This window comes from Cydia fagiglandana, chromosome 16, assembly GCF_963556715.1.
Source record: "Cydia fagiglandana chromosome 16, ilCydFagi1.1, whole genome shotgun sequence".
Classification (NCBI taxonomy): Eukaryota; Metazoa; Arthropoda; class Insecta; order Lepidoptera; family Tortricidae; genus Cydia; species Cydia fagiglandana.
In genome coordinates this window covers 14853243-14871899 of record NC_085947.1, presented here as the reverse complement: position 1 = coordinate 14871899, position 18657 = coordinate 14853243, and the positions used below count along the sequence as shown (strand labels likewise).

General features: G+C 38.4%; 1 long non-coding RNA gene across 1 annotated transcript in view; it reads left to right on the top strand.

The window, feature by feature from the left end:
- Nucleotides 1-18657, top strand: part of LOC134672125 (uncharacterized) — a 715951-nt gene that overhangs the window by 11893 nt on the left and 685401 nt on the right. The gene's annotated exons all lie outside the window — the stretch shown is intronic.

Here is an 18657-nt window from a genome sequence, read left to right as displayed (position 1 = left end):
TATAGGAAGGAAAAACTTTTCAGTTTTTTCGCGTATTTCGCCACACAGGCGCTTCGATCGGAGCAATGCACTGTACTGATAGCGATAGGTGAGTAATCTTCGAGTACTCAACTCACCTTGAAAACCGTTATTCGTCACGAGTACACATGATTTTGTTTATGCTAGTTTTGATGTCACTCGCTTTGTTATGCTAACGGAAGTTCATTCTCAAAAGATTATGGGTCAAACAGAAAACTGTGTTAACGTCTTTCCTTAGAGATACACAAGAGTTAAGGGCTATAAAGGTTAATTTTCTTATTTAACCCTTATCCACGTGAAAAGGTCCTCCTTTTATTAAGAGAACTATGATAAAATCATTACTTACATGCCCACAAGCTGTTAACTATTGCCCACAGGAAAGAAAACTAGTGTGTTCGCGCGAACTGTACATTTTTCTCTCCTGTGCGCACTAAATAAAAGAAGGACCTTTTCACGTGGATAAGGGTTAAATAAGAAAATTTACCTTAATACTCTTGTGTATGTCTACAGGAGAAACGTAACAGTTTTCTGTTTGACCCTTATATGGATTTTCCTTAAAATAGCATGGTTCTAATTCCAACTGTATAGTTGAATAGAGGATTTTTTTTTTATTTGTCCGGGCCTTATGGTGGTATTCCATCTGTCCAATATCTAGAAAGGGATAGCATGATTCGTCCCTGAATCGCTATCAAACTTCGGTTTTGAAGGAAATGTCCTTTCTGGGGCCTTACCATGATATCCTTATAGCGATTCTGTTTAGGACCTAAACTGAATTGCTAAAGGACATCATGGTAAGACCCCTGTAAGGTATTATTTATTATTATTATTCTGTACCTAAGTAAAATATTTAGGATTAAAATTAAGAATACAGCATAAAATATATACTACTTCCTTTATTTTAAGATCAACACTGCTCGGTTTTCAATTCAGTTAGTAGCGTTTTATTGTTTAGAAGTTTAGGTTAACAGATATACAGATTATAAATGAATTTCCATACAAAATACCTACCATATTTAACAGAATATACATTTTTGATAACATTAACTATTATAACAAGTAAATCAGACTACTCAAAACTTGCGTTAACCTGACTCCCCAATATTTAAAAAACTATTGCTGTACAAAAATACTGACTAAAATAAACTAAAAAAACTAGTAGGTCATATTCAGTAGCTATATTATGCGTCACACTCTTTAAAATATGTACAAACATGTTATCTTATCACAATAACAAATGTTGTAGTAATTACATACCTACGTCACGTTAGCATGTAGATACAGTGATGTAGATAACTAAAACTATTTTCAACGGGTCACTCACATGATGACACATGAAACACTTGACATGTTTCGATCCAATTTTCAACTCTTCTTCAAGGAGCACCGGTTGCACCGCCTTTACTGGGGGCCGATTTTTAACCGACTTCCAAATCTCAAAGAAGGAGGTTATCAATTCGGTTGTATGTTTTTTTTTATTTTTTTTTTTTTTTTTTATGTTTGTTACTCCATATCTCCGTCATTACTGGACCGATTTTGAAAATTCTTTTTTTGATTGAATGTATATGCATACAGATTGGTCCCGTTTTTGTCAAAACCCAGTTCTGATGATGGGATCCATGAGGAATCGAGGGAACTCCTCAAATCTTAAAGGCATACATATAGTGATTTTTGGGTTTTTATCAACAAATCAAGCATATACACCCAAAAAAGTGACATTTGATGAAGTGGAACTGCTGATGATGATCAGAACGGAACTCTTTAACGACGCATAGTTCACGGTTGGCGATTTGTCCTCTTCGTTATATTTGTTAAGCAAGTTAAGTTTTTAAGCCACATTTTTGTCAAGCTCGAGTTCTGATGATGGGATCCATGAGGAATTAAGGGAACTCCTCAAATCTTAAAGGCATGCGTATAGAGATTTTTGTATTTACATCAGAAAATCAAGCATTTTAGTTAAAAACTGTTGCATTTGATGAAGTGGAACTGCTAATGATGATCAGAACAGAACTCTTCAACGACACATAGTTCACGGTTGGCGATTTGTCCTCGTCGTTATGTTTGTTAAGCAAGTTAAGTTTTTAAGCCACATTTTTGTAAAGCTCGAGTTCTGATGATGGGATCCATGAGGAATCAAGGGAACTCCTCAAATCTTAAAGGCATGCGTATAGAGATTTTTGTATTTACATCAGAAAATCAAGCATTTTCATTAAAAACTGTCGCATTTGATGAAGTGGAACTGCTGATGATGACCAGAACAGAACTCTTCAATGACGCATGGTACACGTTTGGTGATTACGAATTTCGATTTTGACTTGGACTGGGACCCGGACCTGGACTCGATCCGGATTCGGACCCGGACTCGGAACCGGACTCGGACCCGGTCTCGGACCCGGACACGGACCCGGACTCGGATCCGGAATCGGACCCGGACTCGGACCCGGACTCGGACCCGGACGCGGACCCGGACCCAGAAAACCACTATGATACCTTAACTAAATAAACAACTATGATTACCTATTACCTACCATAAAATTAATGTAGGTATAAAGTACGATGATGCCAATCTTACTAGCCCCTCCCGCTTAAACCCCCGTACACCGCACGGCATGCGCCATTAAGTGGGTTAGGTTAGGTTTGAACTGCGATCCTCACAGAACCGAACAAGGATTAGGTTAGGTTAGAACTGCGAGCCTTACAGAAACGAAATGCTACTTGAAAAGTGGGTTTGATTAGGTTCGAACTGCGATCCGCACAGAACCGAACTGCTATCTGAGGAGTGGGTTAGGTTAGGCTAGAACTACGACCCTCATGGCTCCTCTTCACGATGGGCCAACGCCGGCCACTCCAAGGGACGCATTTATGCGTTAGAGGGAGCAAGTGATATTGCTATCTCATTCTACCGCATGGCTGCGTCCCTTGGAGTGGCCGGCGTTGGCCCATCCTGTAGAGGAGCCATTATACAGAAGGGAAATGCTAGTAGAAAAGTAGGTGGTTTTACCTCCCTTTCTACATAGTGTACTATCTACAATAATCTTTCATCGGCCCCCATGGAAGTCGGTTTTTTTTTCTTAAAAATTATTGAAATTCGATCGCTCGATTTCGTCACTCGAAAATCGGTGGAAAACGGCGAAATGCTTATTTTCGAAATAAGAGCGATAGAAATTTTGAATCGAGTGGTGTTGACCAGTCGTTTTCAATTCTATTAGTAGAATTTAAATGCATAGTAGTGGAGATATTACCGAAATACACGAAATAGAGCGGTTGAATTCCAAAAATCGGCCGCCTGGTCGAGCGCGCGACGATGACCCGTTGAATATAGTTTTGATATTGTAGATTTATGAAATCAGTAGCTATATACTTGCCTGGGTTTAAAACCCGCGGTCTAAGAGAATATTTACAAATCTTATTAGCTTAAAAATGAACACTATGGGTTACTTAGTGCTTGTTGTGTTTCGTTAGGCGCCAGAACGTTCACACTTACATGGCTAAATAAAAATACTAGCAGACAATACTTAAATAAACTTTAAATGATTGGTTTTGTTGATTAATGTGGAACTTAAAGAAACAATGATGATATTAATTAATGTCCTTGTCATATTTTAGTAATGTACCTTCACATGTTTCTGACACTATGTGCAACTAATATTACGTGTCACGAGCGTAGTACCTAGTTAATTAATGCTATTTCGACATGAATCGATTCTCATTTTCATAGTTGGCAGTTATCCGGTTTCCGGCGGTGAAAGAAATCAATATAGATACAGCGATTGACTATTTTCACGCTAGGAAAGTACATTTATTTACATATAAATCCCATGACAATTAAGGAGTCATAACATCGCTTTTCGCGAACACCCGCCATAACTGTATTTGTAGATAGGTACAGGTTAGAGGTAGATGACATGTCTTGCACAACAAATGTTGGCTGTAACACCGCCGGGACACAGTTTTTGGCAGATATCTGGCGGTAAACTATTTATAGCGTGTCTTGGTCTTGCACAACAAAGCTGTTAACACTGCTTGCGAGAATGTTTTCTAAGAAACACATGCACACCAGGAAAGAAGTCACTCATTGCATCGCTTCTCACTGCTTCCCACCGGTCCAACAACTGTCAGAAGCTACGAAAAGCCAGGGGCCTTATTCCACTTGTGCAAAGCTGACATTTTAAATCAACATCACATCAACAGATGATTGTATCGCATTGTTCAATGGAATCGCGTTCTATCGCAAACTTGTGATCGAAAAATAAGTAAGAAAAAATCAACTTTGTTTTATTACTACTATACGGTTTATAATGACTTTGAACTCGGGGTAGGTCGGTTAAGTCGGTTTGGTTCGGTTGTCACCTAACTGTGGATTGCTAATGTCAAATTTTGACAGGCATGGATACTATCGCTAGACTTTTTTGTCCATGGGCTTGGGCACCATCTTGGAGTTTTTGACGTGCGAAAGGGTATTTTATAGCATAGAGTAAAGCTTTTTTTTTTCAATATATACGTTTACAGGAATTAATGACATCTTGTGAGCGATAGATGAACTAAAGCGCTATTCATGGTGCGGCGGCGAGTAGTGGAACTATACGTGACAATTTCCATCAATCAAAAGGGGACTACACTGTTGATGGTCGATAAAGGCTATTATTAATTGAATTTTAACAACACGAACGCCTTATTGACAAGCGCTCTTTTTGTTGAACCCACACCTACACGTCAAATAATGCTCGCTCCACACTTTCACCTATGAACGCTCAAAAATGCCTATTCACGCAAGTTGTAATTAAACCATATTTAAAAAGTCAGTTTTTGTTACTGGGTGGAATTAGGGATGAAAATCCCGGAAAAAAACAAATGCTTATCGTACACACAAAAAACAACACAAAATTTCACAAAATTTCGTTTTTTCCGGTCTTTTCCAGTTTAGGATGACTCACGTTAGACCGGGCTGTGGCCGGGCCGCCGGAGCTACCGGAGCTTCCTTTTGTATGCAAAGCGGCAGGCCACTGACGAGCCTTCCAAATGGATGCCGTTACAATGGATTCATCCAAATGGACGGCATCCTAATCATCCTAATACTAAACATTGTACGTTTTTATAATATTTTAAACTTTCGCGTTTTGAATACATATTAACTCACATTATACATTATTATTCATTTTTATTATTATTGTTTGTGTCGAAACGTCGGTAAATAAAGGTAATTGAATATAATTCGCGTTAGACCCGTCTATAATGTGAGTTAATATTGTACGTTTTTGACATTCACGGACCGATTTTGGAATGTAGCCACGCTATTTGGACTGGAAGGTTCGTCAGTGGCCACCTTTATGTCATCACCAGGGCTCGGGAGTGGCACGGTGCGGGCCCGGCTCGGTCTTGCTATGTGCAAAGCCCTGATCCCCCCGAGTTTCTTGACAATTTTCACTATGACATTGATGCATCAAGGTGATTTGCTTACAGTACCTATGTTTACAGATAGGCTACCGCAAAACGCGATAATCGAAATTTCGTTATCTGCCTCTCTGTCGATCGAATGGGCATGAGTGATAGAGGCAGAAAACGATATTTCGATTTACGTGTTTCGCGGTAGGCCCTGGGATGTGCTATTAACGCCCTCTACGCAGGGTTTTGCGTAATATTGCCTATTTCCTGCCTCAAATTACAGTGTGACAAAAACCAGTAGAATATAAATGAGGGCGCCACTTTCTACGTTACTGTCCCTTTTTTGACGTAAAATGCTTAAAAATGGCATCAATTTAGTATCGAATATTTTTAGTTCCAGTTTATTTAATTTCTACTATTTTATGTCGCACTTTGGGTATAGGCACTAACTACTGAAATAATACAATAGTACTCTTTGTATATATATATTTTATAATAAACTAAACGGGGATTGGCTCTCGTCACACCTGATGGAAAGTGAAAACAGAGCCTAAGATGATGGAGCTTACCGGCTCAGTAAGTAATAATAGCCTATTCACTCTTGCTTTAAAGACACCGAGGTCAAATTTCCCAGGAAACACAGATGACGGGAGCGCATTCCATTCCTTAATCGTCCTTACAAAAAAGATGAGGCAAATCGTTTTGTGCGGACAAATATAGATGAGCAAAGCGACTGCACCCGTTCGTTGTTAATATTCTATAGTTGGTCAAGCAAATCTTGTCAGTAGAAAAAGGCGCGAAATTCAAATTTTCTATGAGACTATATCCCTTCGTGGCTACATTTTTCAAATTTGCCGCCTTTTTCTAATGACAAGATCCGCTTGACCAACTATAGAATATTAACAACGAACGGGTGCAGTCGCTTTGCTCCTCCCGCCTGGACGTCCGACATAGACCTAGTATTAGGTACATAGATGAGCTATACGCGTGCCTCCGTGAGGGATAAAACATTCGCAAAGCGACAATATTAAAAACACGTTTTAACATTCCTGACAACATACCAAAAACAATCTACGTAATTCGGTCGGGTTATTTGTTGCCCACCATAAACCATATAAATAAATTTTGGTGGGGAACAAACAAAAAGTGAGACTGTGACAAGGACAAGCAATAATACCGCTTTCTCTGCTACTCCTACTGAAATTGCCATAAGTGCATCTGGTTCGGTCGTTTAGCCCCTCCCCCGTGTCATCTCTATACACCGTGTTTTTATTGAATTCCGTTACCTTCGGGGTATGGATAAATACGTTTAAAGCAGGCCACTGACGAGCCTTCCAAATGGATGCCGTTACAATGGATTCATCCAAATGGAAGGCATCCTAATATTAAACATTGTACGTTTTTGACACTCACGGACCGATTTTAGATTGCAGCCTCGCTATTTGGACTGTTGGAAGGCTCGTCAGTGGCCACCTTAACCCTTTACCAGGCCCCGAAGAACCAGCGTGTCTTAATACGTACTTTATATGCTGTTGCAACCGTATTGAACGCCTTGTAAAAAATGTATTTATGAAAGTCGGAGATCTTCCTCTAAACCAGAAATAAAAATGTGGGTTACGGTTATCCCATCGCCTGTCTAAGTAATGAACTGTCATACTAGATTTTGTCTTATTATATTCTTGATCAGGCCAAGGGATATATTCCACCCACATCTTATATCGGTTATAATAGTCAAGGTTTAACTCCAAATCTCCTACGAACCATTATATCAATCACTGAAAACATTATTTTATGATCTTCATTCATGGCACGCTTCAAAATCCAATAATATATCTTTAGCAGCCATTTAAATCCACTTGACCAGTGATGTTAGTGGTTTGTTTACAAATTCGAACACTTTACTGAATTTAAGAAAAACACAAGCAGATATATAGAACCATTTTTTGTTATTTTCATGATTTTAATGATTGTAAGGTAATATAATCATATATTTTGCTAAATACTCCTGCGTCCTTGTGATATGACCAGAATTAGGATGTGGGATGACTATCCCATTGCCTGGCTAGAATTTGCCTGTGTGGGAACTATTCTTCCCATGACCCGATTAGATTTTGGGGCTCTTTGGTTTTTGTTATTTATTTTTAAGTATACAGGCTGTATCAAAAATACGAGTAGGTACCTAATTCGTTTAAGGGCATTCTCGGTACGTATTTATTTTTTGTAAGTATAATAAAATAACTACCGATAATATATCCTGAGGGACGGTACGGTCGACATTTGTCGGGTATGTCGCCGTCTTATATATTATTACTAGCGACCCGCCCCCGCTTCGCACGGGTGCAATGCTGATACTAAATACTTATACATATACATATAAACCTTCCTCTTGAATCACTCTATCTATATTACAAGGCGATCAATCCAAATGGGTCAGTATGGAGATGTCAGAAACTTTGTGAGATAGCGAAATCTGTTCTTAGGAACCATAGCTTCGATTTAATAATAAGGGCATTCAAACGTTTTTTCAATCTTGACCCATTTGGATTGATCAGCCTGTATATATGTAACACAGTCTCACACCTAGACAGGCAATGGGATAAATACTTACCTCATTACTTTTTGGTTAAAAGCAACACAATTATTCAATTTTATGATACTATCTACAAGAAGAAATTCTTCAGGGAAAGCCTTTAAAAGGAGATTTTATAGCTAGGTACATGAATTCGCTCTAGGTTGAACACAAAAACTGTTTTATTACTTACGTGAGTTTTTATGACATGACAAGACAATTTACCGGGCCATGGGAAAAATAGCTCCCACACAGTTAAACTCTAATAAGGCCATGGGATAATGTCAACCCACATCCTAATTCTGGTCATACACAATAATGCATGAATATTTAGCAATGTTTACGATTACATTTGCTTTCAACACTCAAAATCTACAAAATATCAAAAAATTGTTCGATCTATGTACTTCTGTTTCATAGAAATTATGGAAAGTGTTCGAATTTCTCCGTAGTTTGCTGAAATTAGCGTTCAAGTGAATTGAAATGGCTGCCAAAGATATATTACGCAATTTAGAAGCGTGTTGTGAATGAAGATCATAAAATAATATTTTCAGGGATTGACAAAATATTTTGTAGGTGGTTTGGAGTTAAAACCTGACTACGGTAACCGATATAAGATGTGGGTGGAATATTTCCCTTGGCCTGGTAAAGGGTTAAGAGAACTAAATGGCGTATATAATTAAAAAAAATCTTTTTTTCCTTTTTTTGTAGAAATATTAAGTTTTAAAAAGTAATTAAATGTAGCACATAGCGTTGTAGTAACACGGGCATACAGTTAAATCTGTGACATGTCAATGTTATTTTGAACATCAATCGACCGAGATTGTACTTAAGTTTAATAGCAGATGTATGAACTCATTTTAAACACTTATCAATATGTAAACCGGCACTAAGGCAAGTGTACACGCTTGTAGAGGCTTTATAGGAAAAAATAAATTATTGATTATCTCCGAAATTGAGTTAATTAGAATATTGGTGTCTTTGAGAAAGTAATTTGATTTAAGCTCAGGAATGCACCCTTGAAATTAACGGAAGTAAAAAAAAACATGGTGTATTATTGTACCTCTATGACGTCCGATGATGAAAAGGGAAAGGTGGGATCAGGTCGTGCAATTCTTTTGGGTTATTCCCACTAGTTAACACCAAGTTCTTACGGGTGGTAACTACTGGGATTTTTTTCCCACCTGTGGTAAACCACTGGTAACTACTGGGAATTTTTATTCCCACTAGTTACCACTGGTAAAAGGTGGGAATTTTTTTCCCAGTAGTTACCACCAAAATATTGCTAGAATGCAATACTAATAAAACAGTATAAATAGTAAAGTATAAATGTAGCGTGCTGTAATAAATAATTATGCATCAGTTAGTGATTCAGTAAACTGCTTTAAAAGTGATCAAACATATTAAACCAGTTTTACCGGTATAAGCGTAAACACTAAAGTAGAAGAGTCTCATTCTAGTTAAGAAGAAATTAACTTATTATCCGGATTAAATTTATCTTATTAGCTGTTAATTGAATTACAAATTTATACAAACGTACAATTCTCAAAACTCAATTTAAGGTTGTTTTATGCGATTTTAATTACTTACACGGTCTCCCAATAAACATATTTTCCAAAAGAATAAAAGTTAAATAAAAAAAAGAAGTGTACCCTCTGACTACTGATGCCCCACTGGTAGAGTGTTATTACCATCCCGCTAGCGTGGGTGTTTAAGCAATCGAGCCAACCAGCGTAACATGACCGAGCGATGTACTACCCGAGCGTAATCGGAATGCGAACCTACGCTGGTTAGTCCGAGCAGTCAGCCGTCAGCCCATCCGAAGCGCGCCCTAAGCGGTTTTAATAACAACCATGCCCTTTTATTTAGCCTGACTACAAATTATGAATACCTACATATTCCAGCTCTGCGTCGTGTTATAATACTTATAATAGAACGAAATGAAGTAGCTCTAAATAATAAAACGAAATCAGTTCTGTCCGTTTTTGACTGATTGGTTTGTTCGTTTGTATAAATATGTAATTCAATTTACAGTTAATAAGATAAATTTTATTCGGATAATAAGTGAATTTCTAGTTAACTAGAATGAGACTCTTCTATTTTAGTTTTTACACTTATACCGGTAAAACTGTTTTAATATTTTTGATCACTTTTAAAGCAGTTTACTGAATCACTAACCGACACAATTATTTATTTCAGCACGCTACATTTATACTAAACTATTTATACTGTTTTTATTAGTATTGAATTCTAACAATATTTTGGTGGTAACTAGTGGGATTTTTTTTTACCAGTGGTAAAAGGTGGGAAAAAATGCCCAGTAGTTATCACTGGTAAGAACTTGGTGGTAACTAGTGGGAATAACACATTCTTTTGCGCACTCCCTAGAATATATCCGATAGAACACCGATAGACATGTAACTCGTCGGCAGTGTTGCCAACTCGGATTTTGAAAAAATGCTAGACTAATGTCTAGATTATGCCAAAATTATGCCAAAGATTTTTTAACCACCTATGCTAAAAAAATGCTAAAATATCACTTGAAATTAGACACTTAAAACACATAAATTTTTCAAAATTACCCCCTTTTTCTACTGACAAGATCTGCTTGACCAACTTTATATAGTCCGTTGACGTCCGTCCACCAAAGTCAAAATTCATATGAAAATATGAACCACATAAGGCGATGGCGCATATTGTTGCTGCAAACTTGGCTTAGAGTAAATTATGCTAAAAAATATGCCAGATGCTACATGGAAAATTTTGGTGCCAAAGCAAGTGAAAATATGCCAGATCTGGCATCATTAATGCCAAGTTGGCAACACTGCTCGTCGGCGATGATATGATCGAGGCTTTGTAACTTTGATTTGACAGCCATCGCCAAAAAGTATATGAGCCCGGCGCTCTATCGAGTCCAGGGCTGCCAGCTGATAGTCGGACCAAAAAAAGTCTGCAGCAGACTTGATATTAGCCAGTGGCAGCAGTATTCCATGCACAAGCGGACCTATGTTTAGTGCCGCCTCACCTTAAATAGGACATCAGGTTTTGGTAGCAGGCCTGGACTCAATTGTCGACCCGAAATTTTGGTTGGATTATTATTGTTCTAATAGAAAGGCCGCAATGAGACTACCATAAAAATTTTGATTTGTACCAAATTTTGTTTCTTTTTAAAAATAAAGGAATGTCTCCTTTAAGTAAAATAAGCCAGCAGGATTTAAGGTAGTTTCCCTCCAGGGCCCGACTTATCTTTCCATCCTGTATATGGCATCCTATTTGAAAGCAATCCTACAATTATGGTCATACACGCCAAATTTGTCAAAATTGTTGTTATTACACCATCATCTGTAAATATGTAGTTAGTTAATAAGTTTGTGCGTGTATCCTACTAACATTTGTTGTAAGATTTAAATTGAAATGACGAAATTGATCCTTTGTTGGCCTTAAATAAATTAAATTAAATTATTAATCACAGGGTAATTAAATAACAACAATCTTAACAAATATAGCGTGTATGATCATGATTGTAGGATTGCTTTCAAATAGGATCAATAAACATTTTTTGAATAGGTAGGTATATATATCTTCCTTTGACGTGGCTGCTAATGCTATAGTCTTCAGGATTTGATTTGCCGTGTGATCATCGCTTTCTGGTTGCAACTTGGTGCCATCGAGGAATGTCCATAGTATATATATGAAAGAAAAAAACTACTACTACAGGGCGGCACCTTTAACCTTATTTTGGCAGTGATAATAATATATCCTTACTTAATATAAAATAGGTTAGGTGTCTACATAATTGTGTATTAATAATATTTTCAGTGGCTCATCTCTGTTATATATATATATACTAGCTTTTCCCCGCGACTTCTTCAGCGTGGAATTATTAATTTAGATAGGTAGCTATTATTTTATTCAATCAGTTAAAGGGTGATTTCTTGAATGAAAACTACCCTTTGTAATTCTCCGGGACTCAAACTATCTCTATGTACCGTAGAGTTGCGTATCTTCGCCTGGGTTTTGACACTTTTCTCAAAATATCTCTCAAATTTGAAAGCAAAATTTAAGGCGAAAAAAGGTTTTTTAGTATTCCTAACTATCAGTATACACCACTAAAACTTTGAATTTTATTGGTTAAGTTGGTAATAAATGGCCCCAAAGGCAATAGGCGATGTGTGGGTATTTTTCCCAATCTTCGCCTATGGCATGCCTTGCCGCTAATACTTACTTTTCTGTGACTTAGACATGTTAAGTCGCATCTCCTTGGAATACGCTAATATACTATGAACCTTAACTATACCAGACTAGGCATATATTTAAAAAACGGGGTAGTAGGCGAAGTTGGGTAACAGTCTGAAGTCGTTTTCATACATTTTCTATAATGAAGCTAGGGCTGCCAAAATTAACCAACATGTCAAATAAAGGGGAGTAATGGTTTATAAGTTAAAAAAATAATTATTTTTAACAAAATTGTTTAATTGTTGCAAAATTGTTGTTATTATCGTAATTGACATCAAATCAACCTTATTTACACAAAGTGAGACATAAAAATACCTATTTGGTACCTACTCAATATCGGTAAGAGTAGAAATAAACATTTGCATATAGCGTAAACTAAAATAACTAAACATAAGAAAATATTTAAATTTGGAAACAAATAATGTCATTCACCAATGAATGTGGTACAAAAAATTTGTCAACCCTAGGGGTAGGCGAAATTTGGCAACAAGATGGACGCAAAGTACCCTCTCCAACGTTTTATCCAATTGTGACTTCTAAACGTGAGCTAACCATTAAATAATAGTTTCATATGAAAAAGAGATAGTTATAGGATATAATCATGTAAAAAGTTTAACATTACGGTCCGTATCACCGTTTAAAACTGAAGTTAAAACACAGGTTTATAAAAACGTGTGGTCGGCGTCGCGAAAAAACCTCACTAAAGGTCAACTGTGTGAAGTTAGCCGCAGAATGTTTGAAGAATATTGACACCCGTAAAAAATACTTTGTATTTAGCAGTTTTATGTAAGGCTTACATTAGAAACATTTTGTTAATGGCAACTTATGTCAAACTAGGCGAAAATAGGTATCGCAGGCAAAGATACGAAACTCTACGGTACCCAACTAAATCGTGCACCAGCGCCGGTGCTACACCGCGCGGGCGGGACAGTTCCTATTGACAAAGTTTGCTGTCCAGTTTGTGTTAAGTCCCCATACAAAGTTCCACCCCTTTAAGGGATGATTTCTGGAATAAAAACTATCCTATGTCCTTCTTCGGGACTCAGACAATCTCTATACCATACCTATTTCAAATAAATCGGTTCAGTGGCTTAAGAGTGAAGCGTAACAGACAAGACAGACAAACAGACAGTCACACTTTCGCCTTTATATTATTAAGTATGGATATGCACTAGTTCAAGCACCAAGGGCGTGTAAGCGATAAGATAGAGATTCCGTGTCGGTAAAAGACAATAGATAGGTACCTATATTAATAGTTGATCGCTGGCTGTTCACATTGCCGGCGAGGACTCTCTTTGCACTCTTTACTCGCAGCGATAAAAGCTGTCAACGATAAAGTCGCTTAGCGGTAGGTACTCGCTAAGCGATGTTCGCTTGGCGGTCGGAGAGACCATGCAACTAGAAAAAATAGTCGTATTGTTTTATACCACATCTATATCGATATTACTAACGAACCTCTGTAACTCAAAAAAAAAGAAACTGTATTTTTACGTTTCTATGTATAATCACCTGCCTAACACGAATTTTAATGTGTTTTTAAGACTAACAAAAACCTACAAGAACCTCTCTAAGTCGATGCACTCTATAAGATAAAACCTCGTTAACACGAAGTTTTGGCGTTTCCCTTGAGATCCGTGCTATCGAGGTTCCACTGTACTTCTATTCTGTGACTAAGGTTACAATACTTAATTCACGAAGGCTGATATTTGCTTGTAGACCTTCATCATCATCATCATCATCTCAGCCATAAGACGTCCACTGCTGAACATAGGCCTCCCCCTTGGACCTCCACTCGTACCGGTTGGAAGCATCCAGCGTCTTCCGGCGGCCTTAACAAGGTCGTCCGTCCATCTTGTGGGTGGACGTCTTACGCTGCGTTTGCTAGTCCGTGGTCTCCACTCGAGCACTTTTCGACCCCATCGGCCATCTTCTCTGCGCGCAATGTGGCCTGCCCATTGCCACTTCAGCTTGCTAATCCGGTGGGCTATGTCGGTGACTTTAGTTCGTCTACGGATCTCCTCATTTTTGATTCGATCACGCAGAGAAACTCCGAGCATAGCCCTCTCCATAGCTCGTTGAGCGACTTTGAATTTTGAGATGAGGCCGATAGTGAAAGACCACGTTTCGGAGCCGTAAGTCATCACTGGTAACACACATTGATTAAAGACTTTCGTCTTGAGGCACTGAGGTATGTCGGACGAAAAGACATTACGTAGTTTCCCGAACGCTGCCCAACCGAGTTGGATTCGGCGGTTGACCTCCTTCTCGAAGCTTGTAGACCTTATTAACCTTAAATACGGTGTTTAAAACGTCAAACTCGCATTCAAAAACTCGCTTCGGTCGCAGCCGGACGCCCCAACTCGTTTCCAGTTTTCTAGCTCTAATCGCTTCTCGCTCATGGTTCTTGGTGAAACCAATGCCAGTACATTGAACCTAAAAAATAATATATTATATTTACATTTATAACACGAGGTACGATAAATATACCAATTATTTTACACTACTAAAAACTGCAACTAAAACGTTCGATATGTTTCGGAAATGTTTGGGCACAGTCATTTGTAAGGTCAAACATGCCTCCCATCACCCATCTAATTAAATAAAATGTTCCGTAGGTTGTATGTATATAACTATATACAGGATACAGGTGTATAAAGACGGGCCAATAACACCTGCTTTGTAGGTATCTTAGTTCAGTCATGATAGATTTTGACCTGTGAATAATCAGTTCTTGGATTTTTTTTGTAGGTCCCTCGGGGGGGTCAAGGGAGTATAAATTCAATAATTTTTAAGAAAAAAAAACCGACTTCTATGGGGCCCGGTGAAAGATTATGGTAGATGGTGCACTATGTAGAAAAGGAGATAAAACCAGTACTTTCTAGTAGCATTTCGTTTCCGTAAGGGTCGTAGTTCTAGCCTAACCTAACCCACTTCTCTGATAGCAGTTCGGTTCTGTGAGGATCGCAGTTCGAACCTAATCAAACCCACTTTTCTAGTAGCATTTCGTTTCTGTAAGGCTCGCGGTTCTAACCAAACCTAACCCACGTTTGTTCGGTTCTGTAAGGATCGCAGTTCAAACCTAACCTAACCCACTTAACGGCGCATGCGGTGCGGTGTACGGGGGTTTGAGCGGGAGGGGTTTGGCATCATCATACTTTATACCTACATTTTATGGTAGGTAATCATCCGGGTCAAGGTCCGGGTCTCTGAGTCCGAGTCCGGGTCCGAGTCCCGGTTCGAGTCCGGGTCCGGGTCCGAGTCCGGGTCCGACACCAAACGTGTACTATGCGTCGTTGAAGAGTTCTGTTCTGATCATCATCAGCAGTTCTACTTCATCAAATGCGACAGTTTTTAATGTAAAGGCTTGATTTTATGATGAAAATACAGAAAATTCTATATGTATGCCTTTAAAATTTGAGGAGTTCCCTCGATTCCTTATGGATCCCATCATCAGTACTCGAGCTTGACAGAAATGTGGCTTAAAAACTAAACTTGCTTAGCAAACATAACGAAGAGGACAAATCGCCAAAGGTGAACTATGCGTCGTTGAAGAGTTCCGTTCTGATCATCATCAGCAGTTCCACTTCATCAAATATCACGTTTTTGAATATATATGCTTGATTTGTTGATAAAAACACAAAAATCACTATATGTATGCCTTTAAGATTTGAGGAGTTCCATCGATTCCTCATGGATTCCATCATCAGAACTGGATTTTGACAAAAACGGGACCAATCTGTATGCATATACATACAATCAAAAAAATAATTTTCGAAATCGGTCCAGTAATGACGGAGATATGGAGTAACAAACATAAAAAATAAAAAAAATAAAAAAAAACATACAACCGAATTGATAACCTCCTGGCCTCCTCCTTTGGGATTTGGAAGTAGGTTAAAAAGTAGACTGAATCAGGTTTCTGTGTATATTCGAAAAACGGTTTTTCTTGAATAACTCGGGCATTTTTGATTTTACAGTAAAACCGTGAGAACAAAAATTGTAGGAAATTTGATTCTCTACAAGTTTGGTCCTCACAATTTTTCTTCTAGGATCGATATTTTGGAAATTAAATTTGAAAAACGCGACAAATTCCTAAACCTACGTATAATGAACACCAACTACGCCGGTATCGTCTTGGGTTGTCCCATTCGTTTTTCGTCAAGTTCTTAAATTAGTCCTATTCTGCTTTCGTCACCCATTCTACATTCGTCACAATCGTCGGTGGCTTTCAATGTAGAATGCGTGACGAAAGCAGAATAGGACTAATTTAAGAACTAGAATAGGACGACCCAAGACGATACCACTACGCCATATTGGTTAGTACCAACCCCGCGACCCGCCCCGGCTTCGCACGGGTTACACAAAACCTTAACAGATTATACACCTAAATCTTCCTCAAGAATCACTCTGTTGATAGATGAAAACCGCATGAAAATCCGATCTGTAGTTTTTGGGTCTATCGCGAACATACATACACACAAACAGCGGGACTTGGTTTTATAAGGTGGAGTGATTCTATACTCGCTGTGGTCAAGGCTTTGCCCGTGTGGAATTTGGTCAGTTCTCTTCCTCCCTCTCTTCCGCCCGGGAGGGTATAAATAATAAATAATTAAAAGCCTAAGCCGAAACACCTATTAAATACTTGTCATGGAGAAGTTACTTTCTGGTCTTCATGAAAAAGTTCCATTCACCAAATAGCACTGTTTAAATGCAAATGTAAAAATATACTATAAGTACCTATATATAAAAGATTTGAAAAGTTTCGTCTATTCTTTCTGGAACCCATCACCAGAAATAGGTCTCGACTAAAATGATGCTTAAAAATAACTCGCAGATTAAACATAACGAAGAAGACATATTGCCAAACGTGAAATACGCGTCGTTAGGGTGTTCCAGCTGGTCTTCATCAGCAGTTCCACTCCATTAAATATCACTCATTTTATTTAATCTGAATGCTTGATCATCATATGATTCAACAACAAATTTAAATGTATTATGTCTGTAAGATTAGACGAGTTAGGAATAAATTCTTACGCTACGTCTTACGTAGGCGAACAACGCGCGAACGCGGCGCGGCGCGGCGCGGCGAAATCAATCCTTTGATGCCCATAGAAGTGTCCTACGTAAGCGATCTCGTTGCGAACGCGGTGCGGCGCGATTTGCACGCGAATGTCAGGCGGCGCGGCGCGGCGCGGCGCGGCGGCGGCCGCTTTCGCCGCGCCGCGCCGCGCCGCGTTCGCGCGTTGTTCGCCTACGTAAGACGTAGCGTTATGGAATGATCATTCACAGAGATAGGTAGAAAGATGGACAGACGGACGGATGCACAGACGGATAGACGGACAGACGGACGGACGGACGGACAGACGGACAATAAAGTGATCCTAAAAGTGTCCTGTTTTCTCCTTATGAAGTACGGAAACCTAAAGAATTACTTTCTGCTTATCATAGCGTTCTTTAAATTCTTTAGACATACAAGTACTTTATAGTAAGTAATAATCGTATTAACTTTATTCCTCTTCAACTCGATACCTACACCCGTTCCCGAGATAAAGGGCCTTGACTTGACAGACAGACGGACGGAAGGATGGACAGACAGACGGACAGACGGATAGACGGACGGATAACGAATTGATCCTTAAAGGGTCCCGTTTTTTCCTTTTGAGGTACGGGACCTAAAAAAATAACTTGTAAGTACTCGTATTTACTTTACACCTCTTATTACATATTTCGGTCCCTTTTACATATTACTTACATAAGTGAAAGAAAAACTATTAAGGTAAGTATGTATACCTATATATATACTAATATTATTTCTAGTACCAAAAAATCTACTTACTAACATACCTACACGTAATTTAAAAAAACCGGCCAAGTGCGAGTCGGACTCGCGTTTCTAGGGTTCCGTACATAAGTCCGACTCACGCTTGACTGCACATTTCTAATAGGTTTTCCTGTCATCTACAAGTGAAGAACTATTTTGTGTATTTTTTGTATTTCAAAATTTTAGACTTAGTAGTTTCGGAGATAAGTAACTTTTAGGCTATTTTCTTAAATAACTTCGAATAAATGTATTTTAAAATTATAAAAAAATCTACTACTAATTTACATATATATACCAAATTTCAACTTAATTGGTCCAGTAGTTTCAGAGAAAATAGGCTGTGACAGACGGACAGACAGACAGACGCACGAGTGATCCTACAAGGGCTCTGTTTTTTTTCCTTTTGAGGTATGGAACCCTAAAAACAAACCTCCTATGAGCAGATCCACTTCACTAAATGTCACTTTTTCTGAACGTAAATACTTACTTTATTGATGAAAACACAAAAATCGCTATATGTATGCCTACTTATAAGATTCGAGGAGTTCGGATAGACCCTTCATCAGAATGGGATTTGATAAAAACGGGACCAACTTGAAACTACATATACCTATACTTTCAAAAAAAAAATCCA